Source organism: Bison bison, unplaced genomic scaffold (assembly GCF_000754665.1).
Source record: "Bison bison bison isolate TAMUID 2011002044 unplaced genomic scaffold, Bison_UMD1.0 scf7180017864495, whole genome shotgun sequence".
Classification (NCBI taxonomy): domain Eukaryota; kingdom Metazoa; phylum Chordata; class Mammalia; order Artiodactyla; family Bovidae; genus Bison; species Bison bison.
The window spans coordinates 9,364,913-9,374,292 of record NW_011495054.1 but is presented as its reverse complement, the minus strand read 5'-3'; positions in this window follow the sequence as shown (position 1 = coordinate 9,374,292).

Below are 9,380 nucleotides of genomic sequence, written 5' to 3'. Positions count from 1 at the left end.
GAGCAAAGCGCTTTCACATTGCATTAAGTGTCTGCCGTCTGCCAGGCCCAGGAGCAGATGCTATTACATGAATTATCTTCCCAGTGCTCCCCACAGCCAAGTAAGGCAGGTACTGTTATCACCGCATTTGACGGAGCTCAGGGAGGGGAGGCAAGGCGCCCACACTCACACAGCTGTCAAGAGGCAGGGGCTGATTGCACATCGCTCTGTCCTGAGTTCCAGGTCCCCTTTCAGGGCCAGCCCCGTCTGTGGAACAGATGGTCATGGAAGTGCCTGATGAATGCCTCTTCCCTTCCACCAAGAAGGAGGGCTTGTCTGTTGAAGCCTTTCAACAAGGAGCCAACAGGAGTGAGTGAGCAGAGAGGGCGCAAGAGACACAGGGAATAGCATGAGCAAAGGTGTGAGGGGTCAAACCAGATGCGTTTATCATGCTTCCACTCTGGGTCCCACCCCTGGGGAAGAGGCAGTGATGGGTACCCAAGGAGACACACCCACCTGGGAGAGAAACAACACCTGGAAGATGCCAGTGGATGATAAGCAAGAAGAGAATAATCCCATGATTCAGTGTTTGCAGCTCCAGAAGCCCCAGCTCCAGGCTGGTGGAGGGAACCTGCTCTCCCTAGGTTAAACCGAGGCTGAGCTCTGTGTGTGTGTGTGTGTGTGTGTGTGTGAGGGGGCAGGCAGCCCGGGGAGGTGCTGCTGGAGGTTGGAGAGGGAAGAGGAGGACATTAAAATGGACGGCTTCCTACCTAGGCTGCACGCAGCAGCCCAAGCTCACGCTGGCAGGTTTCAGACGCACTTCTCCAAAGTAGAAAGTGCCATGAGTGTTTTGCAGAGCCTGGTGGCTCAGGGCGGCAGCACAGCACACCGGTGTCACGTTGATAAGGTCACCAAATGGGCTCAATTGCCCTTGGGCCCGAGAAAGAGGCAGCAGGCGGAGCTGGAAGGATCTGGGGGCCGGGGTCTCGTCTTGCATCTGTCCCCCAGGGAATGCAAAGCCAAAGAACCTGGGCCGTGGAGTCCTGGGGCTTGGGTTCCAGTCTGCACCCCACTTCTCACTTCTCCGTTTCCTCCTCTACAAAGTGAGGGTTTGCATAGTCCCTCCTCACGGACCAGATAGATGAAACGATGCCTTGTGAACACTGAAGAAATAGGGGGCAGGGACTTCCCTGTGGTCCAGTGGCTAAGATGCCACTGTCCTGATGCAGAGGGCCTGGGTTCGATCCCTGGTCAGGGAACCAGAGCCCACAGGCTGCAACTGAGTTCACATGCCCTAACGAAGACCCGAGGCAGCCAAATAAATATTTTATAAAAAAAGACAGAAATAGGGGGCAGAGGCTTGCCTGTCGGTGCTTAGAAAGGCTTCGAATCAGCAAGTTCCTGCCGACCACCTACTATGTGCAAGACACTAAGACGCGTGCTGGGGAGCGGGGGTTGTGAAACCCACTGCCAAGGGCTCACCCCAGCCTGCCCTTCAGCTGGGTGTCTACTTTCTGTAGTTGCCACTCAGCAGTTAAACAAGGTGTTCTAAACACAAAAACAGCACCGTGCGCTCTAGTTATTTTGAGAGGCAGGCTAGCCTAGTGGTTGGCGGCAGGAGGGTCTGGGGTCAGATGGGGCTGCTCTCCCTCGTGATTCCGTCCCGCCTGCCTGGGCCTTCACCCAGAGACTCACCCTTCTCAGAGCTCCAGGCTCACCATCTGCATAGCCGGGGTAAAAATAGGCCCTCTCTCACGGAGCTATTGTGAGAGTAAATGAAGAACCGTGTGCGGAGCCTGGCGTACTGTCAGCACCCGATCCATGGCCACTGCTTCTGCACTAATCATTGTTGTTGTCGTGTGTGCACTTCACGAGCTCGCCTCTTACGTGGCTGCCTTCCGGGAAAGCAGGGCCTGCGTTTTGCTCCCCACTGGAGTCTACAAGTCCTCAGAACCATCCTCACTTCATCATAAGGTGCTAAGTTTCTAAGTAAACGAAGGGACGATTGAATGAAAGCCATCTTGTCCCAGGGCCTGCCTTTATCAACACAGTTCCTGACTTCTCCACTCTTTCAGATGGAGCTGGTATTTTCAGCTCTTATGCTCATGCCTGGGTTTCCTGGGTTTCCTCTTGTGGGTGCTTATGAAATGCCAGCCTATGTGCCTGGGCATTACCCTGGACACTGACAGCATGGGGCTCCAAGCCACAGCTAAGCCACCTGAGTTAGTCCCCCTAATCCTCTGACCAGTGCCTGGCCCTTAATTAATAACAGGGACATGGTTTGCTCAAGACCCCACCTCTGCCCATCTACCTACCATCCTGGGTCATCGGGAAGACCCCGGCCCCTGGGGAAGACCCCCCTTAGGAAGACCTCCTCAAGCATTTGGGCCTGGCTGCTCCTCCATCGAGAATAATCCCAGGCTGCAGGCCTGAAGTGGAAAATGAATATTCTGGCCGCTTTTCAGTTTCCAGATTGATTGGGGACAAATGGGAACTCGGCCCCCCTCAACCAATCATCCAAGGCAGTCAGCTGTAACTAGGTACACACTTAAACAGCTGGCGTGTGAAATAGCACACCCGTACTCTGCTGATGACAGAAAAAATAACCCGAATCCTCATTTCTTGCAGTGGCTGGCTTGGAGGCCGGGCCGTGGGTGGGATGGGTCAGGGGAGAGACGGGGACACCTCAGTAGCCCCAAATGTTTCCTCATTAATGCCCTCTACCCCATCGTATACTGTAAAATATGTTCCGCCTTCCACAGTGCTTTGGTGAAGTAATAAGTCATTCAGTTCCCTGGTTTTATCAATCAAATAATGAGTGACACTTAAACAGTGTTCACTTTGTGCCAAGCACTTTACGTGCATTAACTAATATCCTCCCAGCAACCCCACAAGGTAGGTACTATCCTAATACCCATTTTACAGATGAGGAAACTGAGGCACAGAGTGGGGAAATAACCTGCCCAGGTTCACCCAGCTGGTAAGCGGTTCCGGTTCCCTCTCTGACATCTTGGGACATCTTCATGCAAACGTGTACCAGGAGTCTCCTATTCCTGAGGTGTTGCACCAGAAACTGAGGATAAGGGATCCAAGACTGGTCCTGTCCCCTTAGAGGTGCTGCGGGGACAGCAGACCTGTAAATGAAGGCAGGGAGCCACTGCCGATTGAAGAAGACCATCTCAGAGGCAAGGCAGCACTGAGAGCCTTCGCAATTCCATTTAATCCCCGTAACAACCCCATGAGGTAGGCATGCAAGTACAGTATGCGTGTTGGACACGTGGGGAAACAGAGGCCCAGGGAGGTGCACTCATGCCTCTGGGAAGTGGCTGAGCTGGGATGTGAGGTCAGGTCTGTGTAACTCAAGATTCCACTCCCTAGAGGGTCCCCGGAACACAGGTCTAGGTGGTCAGGAGACGCTTCTAGGAGGCAAGATGGTGAGCCAAGGACTGGGTGAGGCAGAGGGTGAAGGGGGAGCTGGGAGGGGTCTCAGGCAGAGTCTGGATGTGAGAGAGGCTGGTATTTATGGGCTTCTGCGTGGCAGAGAAGACAGTACTTGATCTCAGCCAAAAGGCCGAGAAGGGATGAGAAGGGAGCAGAGGGAGGCAGGAAGGGACGTGGTGACAGCGAGGTCCTAGCGGCTGGCAGTGCCCATGCCAAGCTGAGCCTCAGAGGTCACAGTTAGGGGTCATCCTGCAGACAGCATCCATGAATTTTAAACTCAAATAACCTGACCTCTGAGCTAGCAGATTCAGCCTTGGTTTTATTAAGTAGAGAATCCCCCGCAGGATTTTCAGAACCCTTACCCTAGTTCTCAAACCCTCCCCCCTCACCCTTTTCAAAGACCATTAGGGTCTGGGGACCCCAGACCGGGAACTGGCACTTTAGCTGATAAACTACCTTTCTGAAATAAATGTCATGACTGCAATTTATCAGGTCCACAGGCTCAAAACGTTTGACCCCTCCCTCCCCCTCCCAATTCCATTCCCATTCCTTATTATTTAAAGTTCCCTTCCTGGACAGATCAACCAAACACATAAATGAATGGTCTAAAAGAGCTGCTGGAAATGTGGGGGCCACACTGGGAAGGCCACACATCACTCAGACACGAAGAAGTTTCCACACCAAAGTTCTCAAGCAATTAGAGGGTTGGGGAGACCTAACGGGCTGGCAGCTGTGACTCCGCAGAGATGAGCCATGTCCCCAGTCTGTCTTCAAACTCCAAGCATAATCAGGGACGGGATGACAGGTCTAAAGGCAGGGTAGCTGAGAACTTTCCCCTCACATCAACCTAGAGGGGCTGTGATCACTGAGAAACCACTGGACAGGAAGGTGGCCTTTGTGGGAGGTGGCGGGGAGGAGACAGACTGAGCCACTGAGCACTGCATGGAGACCCACATGTCTCCTCTGCAAAAGGGACCTCAAGGGCAGGGCAGGCCTATGCCCCAGGATGCAGAACTGCCACACTCCCCTGAAAGGGCCAGGTCTGCCCACCTCAAGAGCTTCGCTTATCCCAGGTCCTTGGTTTAGACTGCCTTCTCTCCCTTTCACCTCGCTAATTTCTATTGATTTTTAATATTCAGGATAGGTGTTGCCTCTTTCAGGGAGCCTTCCTGGAATATACTATCCCACTCATACTCCCACAGCCTCCGTGCTCCCCCATCATAATTATTGGCTTGTCTCTCTTCCTGTCTGGCCTGGTGACTCCCCGAGGACAGTGGATGTGGCCGTGGCTGCGTCTTACACGTATTAGTGTTCCTAATGCCTACCGTGGTTAAGTATTCAGTAAATGTTTGTTGAATGCAGGAATGAAAAAATGAATGAATGAATGACTACATAGAGATCCCATGACAGTGGTTCTCCAAGTGTGACTTTGCCTCCAGGGGATACTTGGCCATGTCCGGAGACATTTTCTGTTTGTCGCAACTGTGGAGACGGGCAGCCAGGGATGCTGTTAAATATCTTAAAGTGCACAGCACAGGACAGGCCCCCAGTCCACTCTTGGCCCAAATAATTACCCAGCCCCAAATGCCAAGAGTTCTGAGGTTGAGAAATTCTGCTCTAGGGGTTGGGTCCACTGTGTCCTGTGTCTACGGCTGTAGGAAATTGGAAGGAAAGGGGAAAACACAAGCCCCGCCCCTAGTGAGTTTATAATCTGGCAAAGCACATAAGAGAAACATCTGAGAAAGCACTAGAAAAGAGAACAGGACAGAAACTCACCGAACACTCCCTACTATCAGGCACTGTGGGTAGATCTATCCCGTTGAACTCCTACTCATCCTTCAAAACCCAGCTGAAATATCACCGCCTCTAGGCAGCCTTCCCTGATGCCCCAACCCAGGCTCAGTATGCCCTTTTTCTCTGCTGCTGCAGTTTCCATTGCACCATCCCATAGTTATTCATATATGTGATCATCACCCCTCAAGCCTGAGGACAGAGGCTATGTCCTAATTATCTTTCTTTCTCTGGTTCCTGGAGAATAGTGAATAGTTTACTAAATGTTAGAGGACATGAACATAAGAAACAGGACTACTGCAGCCATCAAGCCAACGGTGGGGTTTTGCACCTTCTGGAACCTGGGGGAGGACTGCGTAAGGGCCACCACCACTGAGATGCCCAAGAATGCCAGTGAGGTCCACCACCACTCTTGACCTGCCATGGAGGAGGAAGGCTGTTCTGGGCTGTCAGTGCTTTGTCACTGACTCGGCTGCCAAGCCAGAGACAAGACGTCCTCCCAGTGAGCCCGTCAACTAACAAGCTATAAATTAAAAAGGAGGAAAAAAAAAAAGGTCTGCTAATTCCGACCCACTCTATTTTTTACTCGCAGCTGCTTGGGAGGGAATGCACTGTGACTTTCAGATGGAACATTTCTTTGGCTGAAGTTCCCCTCTCTCTGCCTGCCGTGGCATTTCCCTCCTCCAGGGTCCGGGCTGGATGGAGTCGAGCAAGTGTGGGCTTTGAGTTCTGGCCCTGCCGCTTCTTCACCGTGTCTCTCTGCACCTTCCTTTTCTTGCCTGTAGAATCCCAGTATCTCAGCAGTTCCAGAAAGCACTTAGGGGTGAAAGGTTGCCCGTCCATTGCCCTCCATGCCAGCATCTCCCAAGTGCCCTCAGAGGATCTGAAACTACCTGCAAGATGCTCTTAGTTCAGAAGGAAGCCTGGATTTCTGATCCCTGGAAGGAAGCCCTCCCCACCCCAGCTGCCAGTCCCCAACACTTCCCCCTCGGTATCCCTTTCCAGCCTTTAGAGAATATTAACACTCTGTCTATGATAATCGGGTCTCAAATATCACTGAGTCATGCAACTCCCTCACTGCACACACGGGGAAACTGAGGCTCAGAGAGGGGAAAGAGCTTAGCTGGGCCACACAGAGAGGGGTGCAGAGGTGCTGGGCCCCTGGGCCTCTCTTAGGGTACTGCACTTTCCCTTTCAAAGTTATAACAAGGGCATCTGCCGTTTATTCAGTCCTTGTTAATGTGCCAGGCACTGAATTATCCTAAAGCTTGTAAGGGGAAAGAAATACCCATAAAAGGGAAAATTGATAAATTGAACCTCATTAAATGTAAGAACTTCTACTCTTTGATAGACACTGTTAAGAAAACATAGTCAAGCCACAGATGGGGAGAAACTATCTGCAGATTTCATATCTGGTAAAGAATTGTTCCCAGAATACATAAACGATTCTCAAAACTCGATAGTAATAAAATAAGCAATCCCCCAAAGAGGGTAAAATATTTGGACAGGCACTTTGGTACCCCAAAGCTACATGGACGTCAAGCAAACTCATGAAATGATGTTCAACATGTTAATCATTAGGGAAATGCAAATTCAAATCGCAATCAGACACCCTGACACACCTATTAGATTGGCTAAACTAAAGACAGATAGTTGCAAGTGTTGACAGAGACCAGAAGCACCTGGAACACTCACATATATGTGGTGGGAGGTAAAATGGTACCACATTGGTAAAGAGAAAGCTTCTTCAATGTAAACCTGCCCTACGATTAAGAAACTCTACTCTTGGGTGTTTACCTGAGAAAAATGAAAACCTATATCCATATAAACACCTGTATACATGTCTACAGGAGCACTGTTCATAAACAGCCGCAAACTAGAAATAACCAAATATCTATCAGTTCAATAGGGGAACGTATAAACAAACTGTGGGTCATTCATTGAATGGGATTATGCCTGGCATAAAAAGGGATGGTCTTTTGATATCCATGAAAACACACATAAATCTCAAAAAACCACTATACCGAGTAAAAGAAGCCAGATGAAAAAATCAGAGTACATATTACATGGTTCTATCTATAGAAAACTCTGGGAAAATGCAAACTAATATATAGTATGGTAGTGGCATGGAGAAGATGAGGGGAGTAGGGAGGGGTAAGAGGGAGGAATTTTTTTTTGAGTGTATGAAGACTTTTTAGGTGGATGGATGTGTTCATTGTCTCGATCGTGGGGATGGTTTCACAGGGGTATATGTATCTCAAAATGGATTGACTTATACATTTTAAACGTGCAATTTATTGGATGTCAGTTATAGTTAAAGAAAGCTGGAATAAAAAAAATAACGCTGTGAGGAGTAAAACAATTTTCCTCCTATTTTATAAGTTAAACTGAGGCTCAGAGAGGTTACGTCACTTGCACAGGGTCACCCAGCTGGTAAGCGATGGAACTGGGACTCAAAGCCATGAGGGGGTGAGTAAGAAGTCCTACCTCTCAATCGCTAGTCCAATCTGCTGCTAGCTCCCAGTGGGTGGTGTTATCTGTCATATCGTCCATAAAGCGAGAGAGAGAAAGAGACAGAGAGAGACAGAGATGGGAAAGAGAGACAGAGAGAGAAACAGAGAGAGACCATTTGGAGTTCCTCCCTCTCATCCCTCTCCACCCCACCGGCTTCCCCCACGCTCTCACAGATCTGCTCACTGTCAGTATGCCTTAGTTTGCATTCTCTACCCCATTTTATATAACTGGAATCGTGTAGTGTGTAGTCTGGGTTTTTTTTCGGTCTGGCTTCGTTCACTCAGTATAATGTTCTTTTTTGAGATTCATCCATGCTCTTGACAGAGATCGGGGGAGGGAGAGAAGAAGGGGGAAGAGAAAGAAAGACTCCCCCAGGGGAAGAGGGGAGTTGCCTGAGGTGCACCCACACCTCTCCTGGATGATTAGTAACTGGGGGGCTGTGTTCCGCAAAGTCTGGACCGACCAGCATCAAAGCCTGTCCTCCAGAGAAGCTTCTTCCCAGGACACCTAGCTGTACACACCAACGCCTCCAGGGGGCGCTTGTCCCGGAAGGACTGGGCTCCCCTCAGGTCCGGTGTCTGCCTGTCCACCTGCACTCCCGCACCGCACTCTAGCTAGCCTGCCTCCCCTCGGTGTCTCCCAGGCTGGGGGGCTTCCCTGCCTTGGGTCCTGACACATCTCCCCAGGTGGTGTGTGCACTCAGTCGTGTCTGACTTTTTGCGACCCCATGGACTGTAGCCCACCAGGCTCCTCTGTCCTTGGGATTCTCTAGGCAAGAACACTGGAGAGGGTTGCCATTTCCTGCTCCAGGGGATCTTCCTGACCCAGGAATTGAACCCACGTCTCTTGTGTCTCCTGCACTGGCAGATGGGTTCTTTACCTGCTGAGCCACCGGGAAACCAAGGCGGTCAGAGAGGTCCTTAAAGTGTTGAAGGATGGCCTTGGCCCTCTTCGTGGCCTCCAGCTGCGCTAAGACTGGACTCTTTCACTGGCCTCAGAGCCCCATGTGGACTTCTCCTCCCAGGTCCCCAGCCCTGCCTCCCACAGTCCCATCCTCACTCCCAAGCCTGCTTTTCCTTCCCGGAACCCTCCCCTGCTAGATCCCTGGGCAGCCAGCTACCCCTCACTGCCCCTGTCTCAGCTCAAAGACCACCTTCCATGACGGGCTCCAGACCACCTTTGTAAGACATCATGTGTGCACACCCCCACACCCATGGTTACAACCCCTTTGCATTGTATGGTCACAGTCTGAAATCACCCTGCTTATTTGAGGGTTTACTCGCTTGTCATCCGTATCCTGTGTTTAGATCAGAGACTTGTATATACTAAGCACCCAAGAGATACAGCTATAGGGACTTTCCAGTGGCTAAGACTCCATGCTCCCAATGCAGGGGCCCTGGGTTTGATTCCTGGTCAGGGAGCTAGATCTCACGTGCCGCAACCAAAAAATCTCACATACTGCAACAAAGATCAAAGATCCTGCCTGCTGCAAATAAGAACTGGCACAGCCAAATAAATAAATAAATAGTAAAAGAAAAAAAAAAGAGAGAGAGAAATACAGGTACAGTGAGGAAGGGGTGTCTAATCTAGCACATTCACCCCAATCTTGGAGAAAAGCTGTGTGACACTGGTCCGAGTACTTAACATCTCTGAGT